This window comes from Vicugna pacos, chromosome 25 (genome assembly GCF_048564905.1).
Source record: "Vicugna pacos chromosome 25, VicPac4, whole genome shotgun sequence".
Taxonomy (NCBI): Eukaryota; Metazoa; Chordata; class Mammalia; order Artiodactyla; family Camelidae; genus Vicugna; species Vicugna pacos.
Window position 1 is genome coordinate 25,631,715 of NC_133011.1, and position 26,281 is coordinate 25,657,995.

The 26,281-nt window shown below is 37.6% G+C and overlaps 1 long non-coding RNA gene across 1 annotated transcript; it reads left to right on the plus strand.

Annotated features, from left to right (window-relative positions):
- Positions 1-675: 675 nt before the first annotated feature.
- LOC140689121 (uncharacterized) lies at positions 676-4,918 on the plus strand. Its single transcript, XR_012064005.1, has 2 exons — positions 676-819; positions 3,560-4,918. It is a non-coding gene; the product is annotated as an uncharacterized lncRNA (long non-coding RNA).
- Positions 4,919-26,281: the final 21,363 nt, after the last annotated feature.

Genomic DNA, 26,281 nt, shown 5'->3' on the forward strand with positions numbered 1-26,281 from the left:
GTATCATTAGTCTGTAGTTGACTTAAATTTTTAGAATTAGATATTTGGTTTCTACCTTTTACTTGTCTGGTTGGTAGGGAGCCCATCTATTAGGTGCTATCTGAGAAAGGCAGATTGTCTTCCAATTATAATACACTAGAATTCAACTATTCTACTTTATATACACTTTATAGATAATAGCTCAGGGTTTTGTGTGTGTGTGTGTGTGCATACATGTGCACGTGTGTTTGTGCTGGAGGCAGGACAGACTGTTGTGGAGGATGAAAACTTATGTCCACATGTGTGACCCTCCAGGCTGCTGGGGCAGGAGGCAGTGATAGACAGCCTGACCTACCAAAGACGCGTATCTGACATTTTGGAAGAGGGATTAACTCTTGTTTTAAAATTTACATAAAATAATTTAATGCCATTTTACACTTGGTAAATGAGTAGAAGGTACTATTTTCATGATGAAAATTAGGAGAAAGATATTTGAGAATTACTAAGTAGTTTGCTAAAACCACTCTAGGTTAATAGATTCAACAATCAAACATCATATGTACATTTCTGATAGCTTTTCCTCCATGTCACTGTCAAAACTTTCCTTTGTCACTTGCCTTGGCATGGATGATTTATTTTTCTATTCTCCATCTCTCTTCCACCATATTTGCAACTTGAACTGGACGACAGTTGTTTTGGGCAAAGTAACTCATCAATCTTCTAAAGAAAACCCGTCCCCACCCACGTCATGGCACAGAGGAAGAAAGCAAAACTCTGGATTCAGAAAGAGCTGAGTCAGTATCACACATCCACAGTCACAATTTAATTGTGCTACCTTGGGTATGTTACTGTCTACACATTTCTATGTTCATATTACAATAAATTTGATAACTAAATAGAAGGTGACTTGAGGATTTATGAGAAAACTATTTGAAAAGAAGTATGTAGAAGGTCAGTTTCTTTGAAGCTTAAAAAAGCATATTTGCAATATTAGTAATACTAATAATGATGGTATTATCATTGTAATAGAATAACAATAAGAAAAGGAAGAGTAAAATAACAGCAGCTGTTACCCATCACTGAAGTCACCCTTAGCAACGCCTATTTTTGGTATGTAAAAAAATCACAAGAATAAGCCAGTTAATTATGCAAATAGGAAGCAAATATATAATCCTTATTCATGAGGAAGGCCTCAACCAACAATGTCCTCTAAATTCATGTGCTTCAAAATAAACTAAGTACTCTCTTCAGTAATATAACCTGGTTCATTAGCATAGGCAGAACCAGCCAGAGTTACAATTTTTTTCTCCTAAATCTTGTTCTCTTTATTACCAAATATTTGTGTGTGTTTGCTCTTGGGAGGGGGGTGTGTGTGTGTAAGAGATAAACTCAGGAGCTGATTGTTTCTTCACAGTAGAAAAAAGTATTTGATATTTTGATACAGCGGTTGTCCAGAGGTTCTTCACCGTGAAATACTGCGGGTGGTGCTTGCACGTAAACCAGTTTTCACGGGCATACTGTGTCTGTAGGCACCCACAACATCTTTTTCATTGCTTGAAGACAGAACGTGTTTATGTGCAACTTCTGAGGCAACGTTCCCTCCACCCCTTTCTCTCCACTAAAAGAAGGATATTGCATTACAAGATATAATCAAATTTTTACAGAAATAGCCTGAAAGCCACTCTAATAGTTAGGAAAAAAATAAATTGTTATAAATACTAATACTGTATTAATAGAAACAAATCACATCACAGCTGTATTCCTAGCACCTACAAAACAGTTGGCACAAAGTAGATACCCTAATATTTGTTGAATGAATGCATCAGCCTTGAATGCCAGCATATTATAAAAACCAAGATTTAAAATATTTCTGTTGGGACTTGGAATTGATTTACCAATGAATGGCAAGGGTGTATGTAAAGTTATGTACATATTCAAGATGCTGATACTAAGTTGAAATGTGCAACGGTGGCTCCTCCAATAGACTGTAAGAGCCACAGGAACAAAGAACAGGTTTGCTCTTGTTTCATTTTCTTGTTGTTGTTTGTTATCGCTTAGCACCCACTACTTAGCACAATGGCTCATAGTGGAAATTATTAAATCTGTTGAATAAATAGATGAGGTAATTTCAAATGAGTGAATATCCAACAGGACACCCCCTTCCACCCCGAGTAAATGGATGTTGTCATTTACATTCATCTTGGGGACAGAATTGAGTTGTTCTTGAGCTTGTGGAAGGAAGTTAAGGACGTAAAAGTGACAAATGGGAGGCAGTACGTAATTTTCAGGTCTTACTATTTTGCCAAAGAAAACAAATGTCACCTTACTTCTTTCTTTAACAGAGACCCAAGCAATTGCAGGGAATCTGTAAAGGGATCCAGATAGTGAAAATTCATGGAAAAATGAGGCATCTTTTTCAAGGCCCAAGAATTGAGAACAAATGAGATGATTCAATGTGCAGAGTGTTCTAAATGGAAATGAGCTAACAGTTTCCTTTTGAGTAGCCCTCTCTATTGCTGATTGTTTGAAGCAGAAATGTTCAGAGAGGCCAAATCTGTGTTCATGTGCAATGTGGAAATGACAACACAGGAGACAATATTTTGGCCAATAAATTTAGGCCAAAGAAATTTTTTTTTGCATGAATGATGCAAAGAGAATATAAATCTTCTATTTTCCTTATATCTGGGCCAGCATTCCTTGAACAGAAATATTTTATATCTTTCCTTTGGATCATAAGACTTGTTAATGGAGAGGCAGGAAGGAACATTGGAGATAGGAAGCTTAATAACATTTTTCTCTGAAGATGTAATTAAAGATTGGTTAAATGTTTTTTTCCGAAGTCTTGTTTATGCTTATCATCTTCCCAGTCTAAAAAGGAAAAATGAATTAACTTTTTTAAGAAACATTTTAAGAATAGCAAAACTCAAAACCTTAAGCTTTAGTTTGTAAGTTTCCAAATGTAGAAAGTATTCTGGTACCTAACAGGTGCTCATCAAAAATGCTTACTGCTATCTGAAGAAAACAACTTGTATGGAATTAGAAATGGGTGAAATGAACCTAAGTATAAACCTTGCACTCTGAAATGATCAAGGGGTGGGAAAAATGTCAAAGGTAGTCAAGTTAGAATCGCTTTGCTGTATACCCAAAACTAACATTGTAAATCAACTACACTTGGATAAAAAGTAAAATTTAACAATTTGGCAAAAATGGTGGTCAGGTTCGAAATTTGTGTAAGCAATCTGAAGGAGAAGAGTGAGCTCTTCCTTCTGATTTAATAAGTAAAAACTAGAACAGAAAATGTTGATTTGTATCGCTGATACATGGAACGTACGCACTATAAATACGAGGCTAATGCGAACATCAAAAAAAAAAGAAAAATATAGTTTACAATAGAGTAAAGGGAGAAAACTGAGAGTAGATTATTTATTTATTATTTATTCATTCATTCAAATATATCTTGGCAAGTACTAAGTAGTTAAAACTATCCTGGGTTCTAGGGACAAAATAGTGGGCCAAAACGACGGGAAAAAATTGAAATTAATCTCTAGGGGAAAATAAGCTTTCATAAACTCTTCCACAGCTACCCAGGACCCCGACTGTGGAAACAAAGGCTGATAAACACCAGGAGATGTGTTACGTAAAGGCCGTCTGCCCTACTCTTTTTAACTGGTGACCTGCTGGATATATTTTATTTGCAGTTTTCAAGGGTCCATGACTCTAAGGCCCTCAGAAGAAACGATAAATCAAAACTAAAATCTGGACCAGATGCAGAGGACAAGTTCTGTTTTCTCTTGGCCTAATGTTCTGCAAGTATGCTATCAGCGATCTTTGACCTATTTCTGCCAATTCAGAGAACACAACTATCACAGGGAAAAATGCAGTATTATGTATTCTTTATCACTATCAAATAGACTCCATATTACCTTATGGTTACAGCATGCTTGATGTTCTACTGTAATGTTGATTTCATTGTTACCAGATGCTTGGCCATGTGCCTTGGGTTACCCAGGTTCACGGGTCCAACAAACAAAATAAAATTGGAATCACATTGAGTACATACATCTGATGAAATAATGATATGTAAGAGAAATAAGAAGAACAGATCCAAAGGGCGAAAAAAAATTGAAGTTCTGTCTTACGAGGGTAGGAACACGAACGCCAAGAACCTTTAAGAAATGAACTCAGCATTCTCGAGAAAGCTTTCATGTGGGAGCAAATTCCAGTGGCTACAGGACAGGATGTACTTCTATATGTTCCACGCAGCTTCGTTTTAAAGGACCAGGAGAAGGACTGACTGTGAACAATGAAATGCACATTCCCCTTACGTTCAGAAACTCATCACGGTGATATCTGTCAAAGCCTGTCTGCATGAAGTCAGAATTTTAATACATTTCTATATTTATGTTACATTGATCTTGGCAGATGTTTTTTAGTAAATCCCTACATTCAATAAATTACGCTGAAGAACTTACCTTAGAGCACAGACTTCCCTCTTGCTCAAGTAAACAACAGCTGTGAGTTTAGTAACTTAAGAGAAGAGCATTCAAGCAGTCCAATTCAACTCCACCACCCAGCTTCCCACCTCGTCTGGCTCCTACGTGCTAGCAGTACCGACTGTTCTCCAATCAGCCTCTTAGGTTCCCCTGAAAGATGACAGAGAGGAGCAATCAGTGACATCTGGGGGTCCAAAAAACCAGAGAATAATCACTCTGCCATTGATGAGGTGTAGGACCACGGAAAGCCACTCCCTCTTTATGACTTTCAGCTTCAGTATTTTTATCTATGAAAAAGGGATTCTAATGCATTCCTTGTCTATCTAATAAGGTGGGCTGATGACTGAATGAGAACATGTGTGGAAGAGCTTTGTAAATTAGAGCCTTATCTTTGCAAATTATTTGCAATGTGTGAAAATAGCATTAAAACTTGAAACATGAGTACATTTGACAGTGCACTATTGATATTTCAATAAATATTTTAGAGGCATTTGAACAAATCCGTCAATTTATTTTTAATTCCAGCTGACTTGAGAGAACCCTGACTCCTTGTTGCTAAATGTCCATGTAATTGTATATTCAGAAAACACAGGGGCCAAAAACAAGTGTTAAGCCACTCCATGTGTCCACAGAGATGAATTTCTGGGGAATACAATTTATAACAAAAGCCAGAACCATGGCCTTTGACTTCCTGATTACAGAAACCAGTTTCTCAGCCAGAACACAGAAAGGTGTTTAATTACTTCTTTTTAGTTAAAAATAAAACACATAACATTAAATATACTCTTTTAACTACTTTAAGTGTACAGTTCTGTAGAGTTAAATACATTCATTGTTGTGCAACAGATCTCTATAACTTTTCATCTTGCAGAACTGAACTCTATACCCACTAAACACATATTTTCTCTTCCATTTCTCCACAGCCCTTCGTGATCACCTTTCTACTTTCTGTGTTTATGATTTTAACTACTTTAAATGCTTCATACACATGGAATCATACAGTATTTGTCATTTTGTGTTTCTCTTACTTTGTTTAACAAAATGTCCTCAAGGTTCATCCATGTATGGTAGCATGTGACAAGGTTTCTTTCCTTTTTCAGACGGCATAATAAACCATTGTATGTATACACCACATTTTCTTTATCCATCTTTCTGTCAATGGACATTTGGATTACTACCATCTCTTTACTATTGTGAATAACGCTGCAGTGATCTTGAGTGTGCAAATATCTTTTTGAGATCCTGCTTTCAATTCACTTGAATATAAACACAGAGGTAGGATTGTTGGATCATAAAACAATTATATTCTTAAATTTTGAGGAACCTCCATGCTGCCTTCCTTAAAAGCTACACTACTTCATATTCTCACCAAAAGAGCAAACACGTTCCAATTCTTCCACATCCTTGCCAACATTTGTTATTTTCTGTTCATTTGATAGTGACCATCCTAGTGGGTGTGAAGTGATAACTCCTTGTGGCTTTGACTTGCATTTTTCTTGTTATTAGTAATGTTGGACCTTTTTTCATACTCTTGTTGGTCATTTGAATGCCTTCTTTGGAGAGCTGTCTATTCAAGTGCTTTGCCCATTTTATAATTGAGTTATTTGGTTTTTTGCTATTGAGTTATATAAGTTCCTTGTGTATTTTAGATATTAACCCCTTATCAGATACATGTCTTGCAAATATTTCCTCCCTTCCATAGGTTGCCTTTTCCCTCGATGTGCAGAAGTTTTTAAGTTTGGTATTGTTAAAATGATCGTGTCATCTAAATTTACCTACAGATTCAACACAATCTATATGAAATCACAATGAAATTCTTTGCAGAAATAGAAAAAATATTCTAAACATGCAAAAGAACAAAGTTGGACCTTTACCTTACATAATACACAGAAAAACCCTAAAAAATGGATTAAAGATTTAAATGTAAGATGTAAAATCATAAAACCCCTAGAAGGAAACATAAGGGAAAAGGTGTAGGACATTGGATTTGGCAATGATTTTTTGGATAAGACACCAAAAGCACGGGCAAGAAAAGCAAAAATTGACCAACGGCCCAATGTCAAACTAATACATATTTTAAATTAAAAGTACAATGTAATAAAAATTATGGTATGAAATCTCACATTATATCAAATAATCATGCTAGAATGCACTCTAAATTAAACAGGGGCCTGTTGGCAAGGCATTGGGGGAAATGCTGGCATTAGTTAAGTGAGTGGAAGGGGTAGGCATAGCCTGAACCCCCTGTGTGATGGTTTAGAGACCAGAGACCATATGACCCAAGTGACAAAGTTTAAGTAGTCATCCCTCAGTATTGGAGGGGGATTAATTTCAGGGCTCCACAGATACTAAGATCTGCAGTTGCTCAAATCCCTTATATATCATGGTGTAGTATTGCATGTAACCTACACACACCTTCCCGTATACTTTAAATCATGTCTCATTTACTTATAACACCTACTACAATGTAAACGCTATATAAATAGTTGTCGGTGTGCTGCAGATACATGTTTTGCCTTTTGGAACTTCCGGGAATTTTTTTTTTCAGTATTTTTAATCCAGTTTGGTTCAATACAAGGATGCAGACACAGTGGATATGGAGAAAGACTGACTCTAATCTGGTCTGGCTGGAGCGAAGCAAGCATGTAAGTAAGACAGACAGCAACCTGCCCTATTTTTAGGGGACTTCATATGGAGTTTTCATACTTCATCTTACAATTCATCCTAATCCAAAATTAAGTACACTTATTTTTGCTCAGTGCCTCTATATCTTCATTTATGATAGATAATATAAAATCTTTACTCATTCGAACATTTCTTGAGTACTTATGTTGAAGAGGGCTAAGATTACACTAAGATATAAATCTTATAGAATCTATATTCCCTGTTGTCTGTATTTTATTATATAAAAAACCTCTTCATGAAGTCAAATCTAGCTCATTCAACAACCATTTATTGAGTTTCTGTTATTTTTCAGACCATATGAAAGGCAGTGGGAATACAAAGGTAAATACATTTAAGATTTTTTCATTTGTGTCCATGGATTCTATTTATCAATGTTTTATCTTTCCTCTGAGTCAGCCCTGAATTCTTCAAGAACATCTTAAGTTACACATCTCTGAACTAGGTATAATGTTCTTCTCAATGTCTATCAAAGAGAATTTATCACCTATGCTTAACACTCGTTGGATTCAATAAACACTTATTAAGCAACTCTACGTGTGAGGCTCCAAAGTACAGGAGCGATGTAAAGATAAAGAAGATGCCAGCCCCTTTTGAATCTTAAAATATGAAAGGACAAAATGGCAGCAGGGAGATTCCTAGTACTCGTTCCCTCTAGAAACGTCCATTTAAATTACTATCCAAATGCAAAAACACCTTCACAACAGCCAAGGATTCCAGGTGAGAGATTACAGCACCTGGATGAACCACAGAAATAAGAGAAGATGCACTGAGGAGGATAGAAAAGATGGAGTAAAACTAGTCCATCATTCTTAACCAAAGACCAGGCAACCCAGTGCAGAGAGACACCATTCCCACGGGAGAAGAGTGAAGTGAGCACGTGATTTCACCACTGATCCCAGAGCCAGCCTGCCCAGCCAGCACCAAGCTGACTCCTGCAGCCCTGGGTGGCTCCCTGCAGGCTCCTGCAAATCCAGACACCCAATCACTTTGCCACTGACTGGCCCCATTGGCCCTACTTATCATCCTTGGCACAAAACTCCCACTGGCTCCTCCAAAGCCAGGACTCCAGCCTACTCCAGCATTTATCCTCTCCAGTGGAACCAGGTGACTCTAGCAGCCCAGGCAGTTTCTGTGACATCAGGCTTGCAGATGGCTCCTGTGAATCCAGGCTCCAGGCTCTACCTGGAACCTGCGAGCATCATCAGTCCCAGGTGACATCCACACCTTAAAGTGGCTTCTTCAGCTTTAGGTCACAGAGGACCCCCAACCCACCTGGGCACTGGTCACCTCCAGTGGCCCTAGGAGACTCCTGAGGTCTCAGGTGGTTCCTAGGAGTCCCAGGCAGTTTCCAGGGGCACCAGGTTCCCACAATCTTCCATAAATCAGGCTCCTGGCCATTCCTAGCGCCACCGGTTCCCACAGGCCAGGGCAGCTTCTGGAGTGCCAGGCTCCCACGCAGGCCCTACATTAGGCCAATTATCATGGATGCAGACTTTCAACCCACCTCAGCACCAGGCTGCTCCTACAGCCTCAGGTTTCATGCCTATCCCAGTGCCAGGCTGGCCCATTGACCTTGACTTCAGATAGCTCCTGCAGACCTAGGCTCCCAGCCTACTCCAACCCCACACCAAACCCCCACAGTCCCAGCTTTGAGACTGGCTCCCACAGACCAGGATTCCAGGACTGCCCTAGCCCCAGACTGACCCCTGCCCACCCAACTTCCAGGTCAGCCCCTGAGCCCCTAAGTTACAGGCCTCATTTCATCATCTGTAAAGGAAAGATGGCACTGAACCTTCCCAGATAATCTGGTTGCACAAATAACCACTCTATACAAAGATTTTAGAATGGTGCTTGGCCCTAGTAACTATTCAATAAAAGTTGGCTATTATCATTCATTTATCCTAAATGTCATTTTTTTTTCAAATTTCAAGGGTTACAAATACAAGATTATAATTTATAAAGAAATATATGTCTACCTTGTTTTTATTGCTGCCAGAGATTTAACCTGGCATTTAATCCCATTTTCCTTATAACAATAGTAAAACTCTTATGTTCTGGAGTGTGGGATTCCTTGGCCCAGAGGTAACATAAGTGAGAGAAACTGGTACAGTATATGAATGCTGAAGCTCTTAGAGATTGTGAACCATATTGTCTGAGAGGAAAATGTCTGGGCCACGGATATATGCTGATTCACTTAACTTGGAGGAAATAGGAGTAGCACATTCTCTGAATGACAAACAGATGTGACCACACAGGTGACATTAACTCAGATCATGTGGCACAAGAATACCTGGGTACTGAACATTTAGACACTGGGCCTTGAGAGCTTCAAGGAAAGTTGCAGTAGTCAATTGGCATGAAGAAAAGGGTCTCTGTGGGTAGCATAGAAGTGTGACACCAATCCTCAAGCAGACCAACCATGGTTTGACAATGCCATTTCTATGTCACCAGAAAAGATAGAAAACTAGGGCTTATGTATGAAGGACTACAGTGAAAATAAAATAAAATAAAATAAAATAAAATAAAATTTAATTTAATTTAATTTAATTTAATTTAATTTAATTAAAAAAAACAGTGGTTGATTAAACCTCACTAAGACTTGTAGCATCAATATGCCATTTACAAATATATTCCAGGAAATTTCTGAGAAACGCCCACTACATTCACTACTTTTCCCAAAGAATTCACACTTACTTGCTCTCAATAACTTTGGCTCACACTTACCTCTCTGCACTGTGATACCAACAGGTACACGTGCAATAACATCTACATTTTCAAAAGTGAGCTGGGGCTGGCTCATACTGGCTTGCAAGAAACAGTTGTGAAATTTTCAGAAATTTTGTACACCAGTAGCTAAATTCAGCTATTACTAAAAATTACATATTGTGAGGATCATGTAAATTATATAATGTGAATATAATTAGAATCAAATAAATTATAGTAAAAATAAGGCTAGTAGACACTCAAAATTCACCACTATTTAATTTTTACTGCATGTCACTCTGATCTATGCTCTTGAATTTATTTAAGACTACTCTATTTATATGGTGAAAATGCTTTAAGACTGCACTATCTCACATCTCTCTCGTGTTCTATGTTCAATGAAGTCATGTTAATAGCTTGAAATCAATGGGACTATTTATACCATAGAAATCAGCAAATGCTACAAACCACAGTCCTTTGTTGTTGTTTTTTGTTTTTGTTTGTTTGTTTTCTGCAGAGCTGGATTTTTGGTCCTTACTAGCACACCACTGGTGATTCCTGATTAATTCTCTTTTGAGAGTTCTTTAATACCTTCAGATTGTTTCAAGTATTGCCCATTCATTTCATTCTTTAAAAATCCTTACGTGTCCTTCCATCTTATATGTGCTACATCTCAACATTCCCTCTGAGAAGTAGGTAAGCATTCAGAAACTGTACAACTGTGAGGGAACACCAGTGAACTTGTCATATTGCGCTGTTCTAAAAATATGCTTGAATGGTTTTTAATGAAAAAAAATTCCTGATTTTAATAAAAAGTGATCTCCAATCTGTGAAATGAAACTTCACTGTGAATCAAAGAAAATATTTAATATTGAAGACTTTTGTTCATAATTCACCTTGTAGAAATAGAATATATACATTCTTCTATTCTTCTACACACACATATATATTATTTTTACATCATTTTCAAATTATTGAAGCCAAATATACAATCTTGAAAAAACAAGAGAAAGTGATTATCAGAAAACATAAATAGCAGAAAAACAAATCAATGAAATTTCAAAGTGCTGAAGAAAATACTATCAACCTAGAATGGCAGACCTAAATCCACCAGTTCTAGTAACTACTTTAAATTTACATAGATCAAGTACTCCAATCAAAAGCAGAGGCTGCCAAAATAAATGTAAAAGAAGACAAAACTCTATACACCCTAAAAAACTCACTTTAATGATAAAGATACAAGTAGCATGAAGGTAAAAGAATGAGAAAATGCAAACAAAAATATCAGAAGGTTACAGTCGCTATACTGATATCAAGTTATATAGGCTTCAAGACAGGCTTGTCTATTTAGAGACAGAAAGAGAAAATCCATAATGGTTATAAAGGATCAATACATAATGAAGCTATAGCACCTCATAACAGAGCTTCAAAATACATAAAGCAAAGACTGACATCAAATGAGAGGAAGACAGGGATCTTGTTAAAAAAAAGTATATGATTGTTTACTATGCCTGCGAGTCTGTTCCTGTTTTGTAGATCAGCTCATTAGTGTCCTCTCTTTTCCTTTTTTTAGATTTCACATCTGTGTGATATCATATGGTGTTTTTCTTTCTCTTTCTGGCTTACTTCCTTAGAGTGACAATCTCTATGTCCATCCATGTTGCTGCAGATGGCATTACTTTATTTATTTATTTATTTTTTTATGGCTGAGTAAACAGGAAGTAATGAGAAATGAGGTTGGAGGAAAGAGGAGGTTAGGAAAGAACAGCTGATGAGTGCCAGACAACCAGGTTTTAAGTGAAGATAGAGATACTAGCAACAGAATAATGCAAATAAAAGTGATGTTCGAGAAAAATTATCCTTCCTGCTGTGTCATGGATTTGGGAATGAATTATGATATCTATAAAAGTTGATCAAATTACATTTTTGGATGAGGGAATTTGGTGCATAACTTCCTCTCCCTTGCAATATGTTTTTATAGTGAAGGAGCATCTATTGCTGCAATGTTCTGGTCTCCTTATTCACTTCCTTCCATGGAAAAGGAAGTGACTTATTTATTAGTGAGGTTTGTAGAAGGTATTGAGCATGCATGACTGAATTCCTCTTTTCCTTTGGCATTCACATTCTTATAAGAAACCCCATTTCATCTCTGATCCTCCATGCCATGAATTTTTGAGAGTGGACCTCTAGGAAGATATTTGTATGGATGGGTATATGTTTAAATTTTGGTTATAATACCAGGCAAGCTACTGTTAATATATTCCATCTGTTTGGCTCCTGTGTTTCTCAATATTTTTGAACTTCGATGGGGAATAGTAGTATTATTTACTATCTCCCTTAAGCCCTAGGATAAATGAATTTAAAGTAAAATACAGGCTACTTCTTAAACTACTCCTGTTTTAGATCTAGGCTTCAATGTCTAATTAATTATTCAATGGAAATAACCTGGAAAGAGGTTGGCATTAGTTATATAGATTCAGGATTCACTATGTTAGGTAATATTTAAAGTTTTCCAATGGTCCAGGAAAGAAGTGGAAAGATAAGAGGACCAAAGGAAGAACTTTGTGGTTGAAGTCATGCACTGTGGGGCAGGAAGTGAAGACAGGAAGGATTTATCCATAGAATGGAAGAAAAGTGGAATGCAAAGGATATGAATGATACTAAGGAAATGAGAGAAATTGAAGGAAAGATGAATAGGTTAGAAAAAGCAATCTAGACACTCAGATATTTAAGTAGAAGAACGTAGAGTGATGCTGAAGCCATAAATACGGACATAGAAGTAGCCACTGAAGTAGAGTCATGGTGACAACCACCGGTGCTGAGGAAGACAACTTGTGGTACTGCACTGATGAGTTATTTCAATTCCATCCTAGTAACCCAGGATGATGGCAGGTTTTTGTGTGACGTGGTTAGATTTTAGCTATATTCTGTGTTCTTAAAGAATGATTAACAGTCACCATATTTCAATTGAGTATTTGCTAAATGCCAGACACTATTCTAAGGAATTCTTTTATTTTTTTTTAACTGAAGTACAGCCAGTTAAAATGTATTAATTTCTGGTGTACAGCACAATATCTAAAGCATTCTTAATTCAACAATAAATCAGGCTGACAAGGTTCCTGATTTCCTTGAGCTTATATTTTAAAGGAAGAATGAAGTATTACATGAATAAACATGCAAAAAAAATATCACACAGTGATAAGTTCCAAGCAGAGAATTTAAAAAGAGTAATGTGATGCAGAGTGACAGTCTGGCTTCTTTAACTGAGTAGAGAGGCCTCTGTGCCTGAAAGGAGGTCCCTTAGGTTGACGAAACAGCAATGGGTTGGGCAGAGTGTGGCACAAGCCAGAGAAGGAAGATGCGTTCTGGTCCTCCAGTCCCGCCCTGCCAGGAATCGATCATTCCAGGAAAAATGATTCTGCCCTTCTCCTCTGAGAAAGGAACCAGCAAAACCTTCCTAATTTGGTCCCACTTAGTTGTAAGTTTATACACATACCATTATATTCCCAACAGAGGAGAGCTAGATGATCAAAAACATTTAAATCAGGAAGAGGAATAATTACTCAATCTCTCTAGAATACTCTACATCATAGCAAGTTATATACTGTAGTTTAAGTTGGGCATATTTCCCATTAACTTTAAGAGATGAGGAAATTGAGTCCTTGAAAAAAATGAGTCAGTTAAGCCTTCATGTTGATTCTGGGGCTCGGCCCAGGCCAAGGTTAAGCTTTCTGATTCTAGCTCAAAGCATTGGAATAGTCAAACTCCTCTAAGTCGAAGTGACACTGCCGGCTAATTTTGTATTATGTATTGAATGCCCATATTGTAGTGGCCACTGGATGGACTGACAGAGAAATTAGACAGGCTGTTAGAGTATCTAATAATTAACTATTAAAATAGATTCAAGGAAAACAATGTCAACTACCCAGAAATACACAATTTGGACTACATTTTAAAGGCATGTTGTGGGCACATCTCAGAGAACCAAAATGGCAGCTCTTCAAAAGCATACTTATTTGGGCCTTAGCCACAGAGAAAAATCTGGATTCCAAATGCAATCACTCTGTCTAAGCACATATGGTTTGTTTGTCTTCTTGTTTCAAACCCTCTCTGCCTTTTTAGTTATCAAAGGTAGCCTCTACCAGCAAAATCAAGGTTGAAAATACAGCCATATACAGTCATGTTTTTCTGACTATCTAAAGACAGTGAAAGCAGAGACTCTCTCTGCTTCACCCAAGGCAATAAGGGCTTCAACAAAATTTGTGATCTCTGCTAAGAAAGTGGCTGAATTGTTAATAATCTGAAGGCTTGGCAGAGACTTATTAGATAATGATGTTAAGAATGTACTTGTTTGTTTATTTGTTTTTTTATTGGAGGTACTGGGGATCGAACCCAGGAGCTCGTGCATGCTAAGCACTGCCTTCTACCACTTGAGCTATACCCTCCCCTCAAGGAAATACTCTTGATGTTTATTTATACAGGTTGCAAAGGGGGCTTGAAATCATTGTATAAGGGTCTTGATGTGCTTGAAACCAAAAAAGCAGGAAATGGAGTATTATTATGAAGAGTCCTTCATCTTTGAAGAGAAAGGGTGAGAGATTTAATTAGAAAATATTTTGCTTGACTCAGAGAGGCATCTGATAACCCCAACCAAAGGGATCCGTGTTCCAAACTGGAATCATTTAAGTACCTTAAAGGAAAGGAGTGGGGGATGGGAACTGTTCAGCAAATGTATACTTAGGGATTATTGTGGGTTTATTTGAGGCCTTATAAGAGGCAAAAGCAAATTAGACTTGGTCTGTGCCCTCGGGAGCTTACCACCAAAAGAGAAGGCAGGCTCATGAGATATTTTGAATAAAAGATGGACGTGGGGATAATAGATGTTTGCTGAGGTTGTTAATGGAACACAGAGGGTAACACGTAAACTTGGCACGGAGAAGTCAGGGAAGATTTCCTTGGGAGAGGATTATTAGCAAGAGTTTGTTAGTTTTTCCTCAAATTGTATTTGTGTATGTGATATAAAGTAAATGAAAATGAAATCATAGTATTGATGAGTGTTTAGAATAGAAAAGAATCTTCAGAATCATGTGTTGTTCCCAGACCCGACACAGGGGGCTTTAATTCATGAGCCCAAGAGTCAGTGACAATAGCCAAAGTAAACTGAGCCATTACGTGGCATGCAAAGTTCCAAACACGTTTTCACAGGCCCCCGAGGGTAACCACGCTAACTGCTTAGTAATGTATTTTGTTTGATTAAATTCCATTAACACTGTTATGGAAAGTCAGTGGAGCTAGTGAGGAGAGAACCATTTTCCCCATCAAGGGTAGGCGTTAGGTGTTTACTAGGACAATTTTACTATTTTTAAAATGTAAAATTGTTTTTTCTGTTCTGCAGTCCTCAAAACTGACTCCATTCAGCTTCATTGATTTAACTGACAGTGAAATGCTCCTGAGCCTATCAGGCAACAAATTAGTTTGGGGCATAGAAAAACTTTCCTCAAAGGATCTTTCGTATAAACAGAAAGGAAAGCTTCGTATATTAGCTCAGAAACAATTAAAACTAGACATGTGTGTATCTATGTGTTCTCGGTACATTAGTTCCCAGAGGATTATACAAAGTGTTCAGTATTAACATTCCACAATGTGCCTGGCATCTGCCTCCTCCTTCTAGGAATGAAGGAATCCTTCATCTCAAATGCTCAGGTACAACAGTTTTGTAAGAAGATACGCACTTACATTCATGAGCAGCCTACAGTGACGTTAAAGGTACATTTTAGGGTTTTAGCTGTTTTTTGACTTTTGAAACAATTAAAGAAAAAGCCTCTTTTCTCATATATAATTTTCATACTGGTGCCATAAAAAATTTCCAAAAACTTAATGGCTTAAATCAATCCAAGTTTTATCTTACAGTTCTAGAAATCAGAAATCTGAAATGAGTTTGCAAAGCTGAAATCAAGGTGTCAGAATCCTGTTTATTCTGGAGGTTCCAGGACAGAATCTGCTTCTTTGCTTTTTCCATCTTCCAGCCTGCATTTCTTGGCTCAGGGCCCTTTATCACTCCAACCTCTGCTTCAACCTTCACTTCTCTGTCTCTCTGACTCTGACTCTCCTGCCTTCCTCTTTTAAAAACCCTTGTGATTGCATTGAGTCCACCCAGATAAACTGAGATAATCTTTCCACTTCAATCACCTTAACTTCATCTCATTTGCAAAGTCTTTCTTGTCATGAAAGATAACACATTCACAGATTTTTCAGGCTCAGAATGTGACCTTCTTTGGGGATCCATTATTCAGACCACCACGTGCATCAATAGCTAAGTAAGAGAAGAAAAAAAAAAAAGAAAAAGAAGTAACTTTCAAGAAAGTAATAACTTTGAAAGCAATAGCTATGAGGATTTCTTCTGTTTTTTTATCCAAAAAAAAAAAAAAAAAGCGAAGTCATCAGAGTACCTTTATAACCAACCTAAATGACCACAATACAAATTCAATATAAGATTTTAAGCTTCTTCCAGAAAGTAAATGGACTTTTGCCAAGTCAGTCATAGTTTCTAATTCCTAGTGTGGTCAAGGACAAACAAAAAGCTACTCTGCTATATGAGGAAGCGATTCAATACACACACAGAGAAGAGCTCATTTTGAAACATACTATCTGCCAAAATAAAATTGCAATTTTAACCTACCAACCTGAAATTACACAGAAATTTCAAAAGCAATTTAGAATCATGAGCTGGAAGGGATTATAGGCAACATAATACTCTAAATGTGCGTGGCAGATGCTTATTTGTGCCAGAGGTCAGTGCTGAATTATATCCTGTATGTCATCAGCTGAGCCAGACAAGGGGATGATGTTATTAAGGGGAGAAGTGGATTGAAAGAGGAAGATCCGATATTAAGATACACATAAAAAAGGGTCTAGCTCAGTGGCAGAGTGCATGCTTAGCATGCATGAGGTCAAGGGTTCAACCCCCAGTACCTTCATTAAATAAAATAATAATAATAAATAAGTAAACCTAATTACTCGCCCTCCCAAAAACAAAGAGAAACGGAGATCAAGATACACACAGAAAAGGGAGAAAATTAAATAAATTATAAGAATCTCTAAAAGAAACCAAAGAGGAAAAGGAAAAAAAACAAAACTACCAATATTTTTCTATGGAGCCAATCCCTGAGTATATGAAAACAGATGAGACACTGGTATTTGTTGAGCATTCTACTATGCATTTGACACTAATCCTGTATAACTTACTTTAATTCTTTTGCAAGTCTTATGGGGTAGACCTATTTATACCTAATTTACAGACGAAGGTCCTAGAGAATAAAGATCTATTGATGGGATGAAGGTCACAAAGCAAATTTGGCAGCAGTTAAAAAAAAATTAATTTGGGTCTTTTCCTTCCAATGCTCTTCTTTAGCATGTTATTTCTGCTATTTTTGGCTGCCTTAAATTTTCTGAGAAAATGTTTCATAAAAAAAATTATGTCTTTTTTTTTACATTAGAAGACACAACCAAGACAGTATTTTTCTTGAGGTGACTGAAGTCAATTATTTTAAAACTGTTGTTAGAAATGAAATTGTGATGGGCAGGTAAGATACTTGATACATATAATATGTTGCAAAAGCTAACTTTGGCCTATATGCTCGAAACAATGACTATTCAAGAATGAAACACATCAGAAATCCCTACCATTGCTGACATTGCTCTAGGAGTTAGAACGCCAGCGATGAGCGCGGCAGGCGGAGATCCCGCCCGCGTGGTGCTTCCTGTTTAAGTGGGCGCAAAGGCATCCGATCACATTAAAATCAAGAATAAGGGGAGATGAGTATTATGATAAGACAAGTCTGAGTTATGGTTGGTGTGCAGAGCAAGGACACCCAACTTAGTTTCTAGAGAATCAGGAGTGGCCTCCCAGAAGAAACGGTATTTGCACTGAGCCTCAGGGGACAGTTAGGAATTAGCTAGGAGCAAAGGTAGAGGTTGGTTAGAAGATGTTACCTAATTAACCTTTTTATTTCAAGCATCCTAGTTCAGTGTCTGAAGCAGTTCGGCTCAGGGAGTACTTGATAAACTGATTTTAAGAAGGAAACTTAAAACAGTATGTACTATTTATGATGGCATTTAAAAAAGTGTATGATTAAAACCTGTATAAATGTTGAAGCTGTGATAAGAGAAATTCAAGCTTTTCCCTGTATCTTTCTATAATAGAACTGGGTAGGGCCTGCTATAAGAAATTCTGGAAAAAAAAATCACATTTTAATGTTTAGTAGCATAAAGGGACTATGAACTTTGAAACATTGTAGACCACAGGCTTTACATGATTTACTTCTTTTTGAATTCCCAGTGCATACCCAGCTCTTTGCGCAGTGTTTAACTAGTATTACTATGGCTCTGTAAGAGTGTTGTTAAGAATTTATTATGAGGATGGAAATGTTCTATACATCCTCGTTATCCAGTATGGTACCCACTGGCCACATGTGGTTATTGAACTTGCAAAAAGTGGGTAGTGTGACTGAAGAGCTGAATTTTAATTTTTACTTAATTTTAAGAAATTTAACAAAAATCTGTAAACACTACAGACCTACAGCATGAGGGTATAATAGAATATACTATTTCCAATGTGAACAAAAATCCTGCAAGCTATATCAGTAAAGAAAGAATGCTGAAGTCATCAAGTCATCAGCGGCTGCCTCCACCCCCCAGTGAAGACAAGCCTGCAGCCCGGCCTCTGCAGCCACTCACAATGGTGCACCCTGAGGGGACTCAGAACAAGAAAGGACAGGACACTGGCCCCAGATAGCTAGGTGCTTGTCAAAGGAGTGAATTCAATGAGCCCAAATGTTTGCTTCCCCTCATACATAGAAAAGCACCAAATTCTTTAACTTGAGATGCCTGGTTTTCTTTAGATAACAAGTAATCTTTTGTTGTTCCAAGTACCTGGTCTTTGTTGTAAAGCTCCTATATATCCTAGCTCCTCCCCTACCTCTTCAGCGCAGTCCCTCAGAGCCATCTGGCTGTCATCCTGACTCGGCCAGAGTCCTCCTGCCAGGTAAAGCATAATTCTCAACTTCTAGGCCGCACAGTTATTTCAGTCGACACCAAGAAGAAGCTTAGGCTGGAATGTAAAAATGTTACATAGTTTTATAAGTTAACACTCTCAATGTTTAGATCAAGGGAACCATGACGTTCTCCCACGATAGATTTCACAGTGTCGGTGTCAAGGGCAGAATATTACCTAGGAGACAAAATGCATGCAGTCCTGTGGCAATTCTGAGGCCTGACCCTTACCCAAGTGCTAGCCATGGATCATCACCTTGGGTTAAGCCCTACCTAGATCCCCCCACTTAGTGTCTATAGATTTTTGACAAGTCTTACAGCCTCTCTGAGTGTGCCCTAACCTGAAAAATGGGGATATCGGTAACCACAAGAAACCCGCATGCGTTATTTGACTAGTTCAGTATCTGCCGTGTGTTAAGCCCTTAAGAGAAAGGAGTCAATTATCTTTCCCAGAAGTATCTAACTCCTTGGGAGGAAGAATAACTTGAACTTTGGGCTTCATTTCATATTGAAGATTAATTTACGAGTATGTTCTGACAAGTCAGTGAAACTCAAAGAGGAGTGACTGTTAAGATGTAGACTGTGAGGAGAGAAAGAGACAACTGCTTAATTGCAGGCTGCCCAGAACAGCCAAGATGGGACAATAGGGCCTTTATCTATTACAAATCATGACTGAAGTTAAGCTGCTGCTAATCCTTGGAACCATTCAGACTTTCCAAGGGGAGGTGGGAGGATAAAGAAAGAAAGAGAAAACCCACACAGCTCTAGGTAAATCTTTGCAACTGTTTACAAGACAAAAAAGGAACTCTCTATAGAAACCAAATATAAACAGCATATGTTATTAAACTCAAAACACATGAAAGAATAAAAGAAAGTCACATATATTTTCTCAGTGTGACAGAGTCTGTGGCAAGTTTTGGGGGAAGTTGAATAAGACCACAAAAAAGGCTTTAGTTTCTTTCAAAGATCATTTCAATAGCCCCCCCTTCCCCCCAAAAGGATTTTGCCTCTTTAATATGGATGCCACTCGGAAGCCCACAGAATACATTAAATTCTTAGAGCAGACATCCATTGTCATGTGGTGGAAAGGAACTGTAGCTGCCCAATGTGAATTTATAATTGGATAATGAACCCCTTGAAACAGATGGGAATTGTTCCCTGAGCTTACTTTTCATTTTAAATGTTTCATTACAGTTTCATTTAAGAGGATAGAGAATGTTATTTATTTTGGAATTAGTTCTTGCAAAAAGTATCTCATCCTGTGTATCGGTTTTCTACTGTTATCACAAACTTCGGGGTTTAAAACAGCACTCATTTATTAACTCATAGTTCTGCAGCGTTATCTGCTTGGCATCTTGAAAGGCTGACATCACGGTGTCAGCTGACTGCATCCTCACCCGAAGTCTGAGGCCCTCTTCCAAGTCATTCTTGTTGTTGGCAGAATTCAGTGTCCTTTCTGGCTCTCTACTAGGAGCCTCTCTCAGCTTTTTAAGGCCACTCACATTTCTTCTCAAGTGGCTTCCTACATCTTCACACCAGCAAACACACACACACACACACACACACACACACACACACACAAAACCACCATGAGTCAAGTCATTCTTGAACTTTGAATCTATCTGACTTTTTCTTCCTACCACTGGCCAGAGAAAACTCTCAGCTTTTAAAGCGGCTCGTGTGATTAGGTTAGGTCCACTCTTACCTTAAGGTCAACTCTGCCATATAGTAATATAGAATAATCACCAGTAAGATATTTTATCATATTTATATGTTCTAGGGATTAAGACATTTCTGGGGGATCATTTCTGGAATTCTGTCTGTCACACTGTGTACACGACTCACAGGAAATCTGTTGCGTGCAAATAATATCAACACCATTAAAATACTGCCCAAAGAGTTTGCTTTTTTATTTAAATAAGCATTACAAAATGTAACCCATTTTCCTTTACTACATCAAGCCCAGAAAACTGAAGACTGGCTTTTAGGTTAGTTCCTCTAATTCTGAATATATTAATTTAATCAACATCTATATAGCTGCACCAGGAGCCAAGGTATGCACTGGTTTCTTTGGATACCAACTTGACAAAGAATGTGACCCAGAAAAAGTTGTATTTTTGTGTAGGAAATGGATACACAAATCACTATGATAGAATGTGGTAAGTGCTGTGCTGAGAGCCTGTATGAAGAGCCATCCCTCAGCAGCTGTTAGCAGTAGCACCCTGGATGCAGTGGGAGGGGGTATAGAAAGCACACATCTCAGAGACCACAGAGGAGATTCACAGATGATTTCTGCACTTACTACCTATTCAAGCTTGGGATATTTGCTTAACAAACATCTAGAGGAAATAACCAAACATACTTCGTGTGTTTGTTGGAAGAGTATAAGTAAAATGATATATATATATATATATGAATGCATGCAAGTAGCTCTCAGCATTTCTATGTCTTTTTCTCTTTCAGAGCAAGAATTGATAACCTCTACCTCAATGGCCGCTGCAGAAGTTCACACGGAAGACAGATCAAACAAACAGCTTTCTTTGCAGGCTCGTGCTTGTCTAGGGGACGGTCTTCCCCAGAAACTGCCCTACCATTTGGCTCAGCCGGCTTCTTCCATTTGTGGTATGTTGACTAAGATCGGATGCTCTGCAAGTTAATGTGAGGATGATGTAGAACAGTAAATACTTATATTGCTTTGCCTTTCAGAAGCTTTCAGATTACTCACAGATAACAACCACCTAGCATGTGATGACAATTCTCTTAAAATAACAAAACACCAATTAACAGCACAGATACTAGAAAGGGACTTAAAAACAGTGGGCCAATTCTTGTATGTCAGGGATTTCTTGAGAACTCTTATTTGCACTATCAGTTTGCTTACCAGATTTTCCTTCACACTCAGACGAAAAGATACATGTCACACAGAATGTCTGAATGACTCCAGATTCTAAGTTAATGGGGCCTGAGTCGGTAAGATATTCATCAGTGTACATGTTCTTGCAAGTATTTTTCCACTTGGATTCTTTGTGAGATTGCAGAATTCATCCCGCAGAAGACAGGCTCCGTGTGAGGCTTGATTCTGAGAATTATGAACTTCCTGTGTTTATAGTAAACACTGGGAATTTGAGAGGACTGGGCTCTTTGTCAATCTCATGATAAGTGACTTTGAAAAGGGCTAACAGATCCAAATGAAAGAAAAGGCCAGGAGAGCTGGATCCTGTATCTCCGTCACCTAAACTTTGTTAATCGGCGAGATTTAACTGTGAAGTTTATTAACCGTTAACCACAGTGGGAAGCACGCAACAACTTACTGGTCCTGGATTTTGAAGGAACCTCAATTAGGAGAAAAAACAAAAAAACAAAAAAACTTAGATTTCAATGTTTTATTTTTTATTCTTAATCACATTAAAAAAACAATGTTTAAAGTAGTATATACATGACGTCTGAGCTTTACTCTAAGTCTTCAAGGCTCCCAGCACTCCAGTCACCTCACTAATCTCTTTTATTCTACTTAATAGATGCTCAATAAGGGTTTAACCAGAGCAGTTGAAGAAGGTATGGATGTGTCCATCATTTAATTATCTGCCCTTTGTCTTTACACAGAAAGGATTCTATAATATTTATCATGTATATATATGCATCTATATGTATGTATATATATGTAATAACATGTAATGTGTAATAATATGTAATAAAATAAAATCTTTAAACGAGATCTAACTCCTTCTTGATTTTTTGAGGATTAGATAATGCTGCCCCATGTTCCCACTAATCGTCTCTGAAGATGATTATATCTCGCAGCTTATTTTGAATTATTTCTTTGTTGAAGTATCTCTTCCTGTAATTTAATAGACTCACCCAAAGTACCATTAACTTTATATTTAGAATTCTATCACTGACACATAGCCCTGGGCCTTGGTTAGTAAATGTGCTTTGAACTGAAATGAAATTATGGTCAGAGTTCTCAGCAGTAAATGGATGTATCTGAGTCAATCAGCCTGTCCACACACACCTATACCTTAATTGGCTTCTATAAAGGCCCAATTCACTGATACATTTCTGGGTCTAAAATAGAAAAAAAATGTTAAGCATGTTAACTTTTACTTTAAAAGCCTCGGAATTATATAGTCTTAGTTGAAGCTGAATTTTAGAGAAAAGTGCCCTAAATTAAAGCAACGCTTGGGCATAACTTCTCTGTTATCTCTCTGTTATCTGAGGTTGAATATAGCATTCGTGGCTTCCTCCTTTTTTCTCAGCCTCACAGATTGTGACCACTTCACTGAGAAGTAGAGCGTTTTCCCATGAACGTCGATACTAGCAAATATAACCAAAAAATGTTAAAAATATAAAATATTTTAGAAAGACAATGCATCCTCTAACATTTGAAATGTACTAGATAACTTATTCATGATCTGAGTGTTTAGCAACACCACAGATTTCCAACACAGATTGTCTATGAATAGCACATGTCCTCATCCATCAAACGTGAAGTGATTGAGTTGTCTGAGAAATCACATTAACTGCTACTGCGTATTTAAATAATTGCCCTTTTTGGGAAAGAAAAAAAAACAATATGTCACTCCTTTATCATAAAACTCTGCAGTCTCAACTCTTCTGTTCTTATGTAACACCTCATAGCTTTGTTTTCTGTACTTCAGGAAAACATTCAGTTATCTATTACTGGCCACAAACAGTTACAACAATCCTTTAGAGCAACCATCATTCATCTCCATTTTAAAACTTAGGCACGAAAGAGCTGTGGTTCCAACATGGCTGTTTTACCTTCCAGCCTCCTCTCTTTCTATACCACCTCTAACACAGCAATAGCTAAGTTACTAAACTACTCATAAATTAACATCCCACATGAAAAAAATGTTCAATATCACTAATTATCAGAAAAATGCAAATCAAAACTACAATGAGGTATCACCTCACACCAGTCAGAATGGCCGTCATTCAAAAATCCAAAAATGACAAATGCTGGAGAGGCTGTGGAGAAAGGGGAACCCTCCTACACTGCTGGTGGGAATGCAGTTTGGTGCAGCCACTATGGAAAACAGTGTGGAGATTCCTCAAAAGACTAGGAATAGACTTACCATATGACCCAGGAATCCCACTCCTGGGCTTGTACCCAGAAGGAACCCACTTCAGGATGACACCTGCACCCCAATGTTCATAGCTGCACTATTTACAATAGCCAAAACATGGAAACAGCCTAAATGTCCATCAACAGGTGAGTGGATAAAGAAGAGGTGGTATATTTATACAATGGAATACTACTCAGCCATAAAAACTGACAACATAATGCCATTTGCAGCAACATGGATGCTCCTGGAGAATGTCATTCTAAGTGAAGTAAGCCAGAAAGAGAAAGAAAAATACCATATGAGATCACTCATATGTGGAATCTAAAAAACAAAAACAAAAACAAACAAACAAACAAAAACAAAGCATAAATACAGGACAGAAATAGACTCACAGACAGAGAATACAGACTTGTGGTTACCAGAGGGGTGGAGGGTGGGAAGGGATAGACTGGGATTTCAAAATTGTAGAATAGATAAACAAGATTACACTGTATAGCACAGGGAAATATACACAGAATGTTATGATAAATCACAGAGAAAAAAATGTGACAATGAGCGTGTATATGTCCATGAATGACTGAAAAATTGTGCTGAACACTGGAATTTGACACAACACTGTAAAATGATTATGAATCAATAAAAAATGTAAAAATAAATAAATAAATAAATTAACATCCCAGATTTATCAACATTTAGAAGCACACACATACACACTGCACACAAATAGTTTCTTGGAAAAAGTGGTTCTTGAGGTATTTTTCAAAGTTTATATGTCCCATTTAGATTGATTAAACATCCATCCCACCAAAGGCTTAGAATTGGATAAGTTATCATACATTGCTATGTGTCCGTGTTCCAATTTGAATTTTTTTAATTTTTTAAGCCTCAATTTTAATTTTTGACCTAAGAAATAACCTTGCGGAGACTAAGAGACACTGATAAACTAGAACTACATCCACAAGAGCAGGAAGATCAGTCTGAAAATTCCTAGTATCCTTTGAAATGAAACAAAATGAGAAGGATGACTTTATCAAAATTCCTGAGTCTCCACAGAGCCTTTTTTGTTGCCACAGGACAGGAGATGAATCTTGGGGTTTCAAAGATGTGCAAGAGAAGGGCTCATTGACTCCAGAAATGGGGGCAGTCATGGTAGAAAAAGAACCTCTTCACTTCTAGGTGGCTGGCATTTTGTCAGTTCCGGTTGGAACTAGCTCCCTAGAAGCTTCAAAGATATGAGCGGGAAGAAGGGGGCCTATTTTTGATGGATGACTGTCCTTCAAGAAAAAATAGTTCCCCCATGTGGTTAGGTGGAATGGTGGTTTGTTCCACAGATTTAGAACTGTGAAAATTTTTATTTTAAAATATTTTTGATTTTTACAAGATTTATGAAAGAAGTCACCCTAGTTTTTAATCAGTCGTGTAAGACTGATTACAAAGCTTGTTGTGATTGAGTATTGTGGGGGTGGGGTTGCAACTGTTTCTCTCTCAGCTCAGCCCGACTTCCCATTGCTTGTTTTTGAAAATGCCCTGCGGACTTGCTAGTCATCAAGTGTTATTGAAACCCCATGTAAAATAACCAGAACATTCGTATTTTGTTTCCCTATGGATTATGCAAGGGTTTGCAAAATAATGCAAAATATATTTGGTTAGCTTATTTTGCACTCTGTTAACCTAACTTTAAAAAAAACCTACAGAACCCAACTTTTGTTTTGTTTTGTTTTGTTTTTTCCACCATAGTTGAATCTAGCACACAACTGGCTTTGTCAGTTTGGCCACTAATAAGGAAACAACATGGAACCAAAAGCCCAAAGAATGGATCTTCTTTAGAAACAAACGAAATGCCCATCTAGCAAGTGGAATGATTACGATCAGAGAAGTGCTTATAAAGCAATATAGAGTAATGAGTGAGGCACGGGCTTGAAGGCAGACGGGCTGGGGCTTCAGAACCACCCTTCCTACCACCAGCCAAACCTCTGACAGATTATTTGTCCTTTCCAAGCTCCACTGTTATTTTTCCCAGGTATAAAACAGGAATAATGGCAATTTTCATTCATTTATATTCTACACGTGTTGAGAGCCTGTTATGAGCTACACACTCTCCTGTGCCAAGGAAATAGCAATGAAGAGAATGGATGAGAGTCTGTGCCCCTGTGGAAGGCACCTTTCAGTGGAGGTAAAAAAGAAAAAAAAAAAAGCTAAACATAATTAAATAAATGCATGGTAACTGAAAGATGAAAACCTGTGACTGTAAAATGGGGAGTACTAGGGAGAGTTATTTCAAGG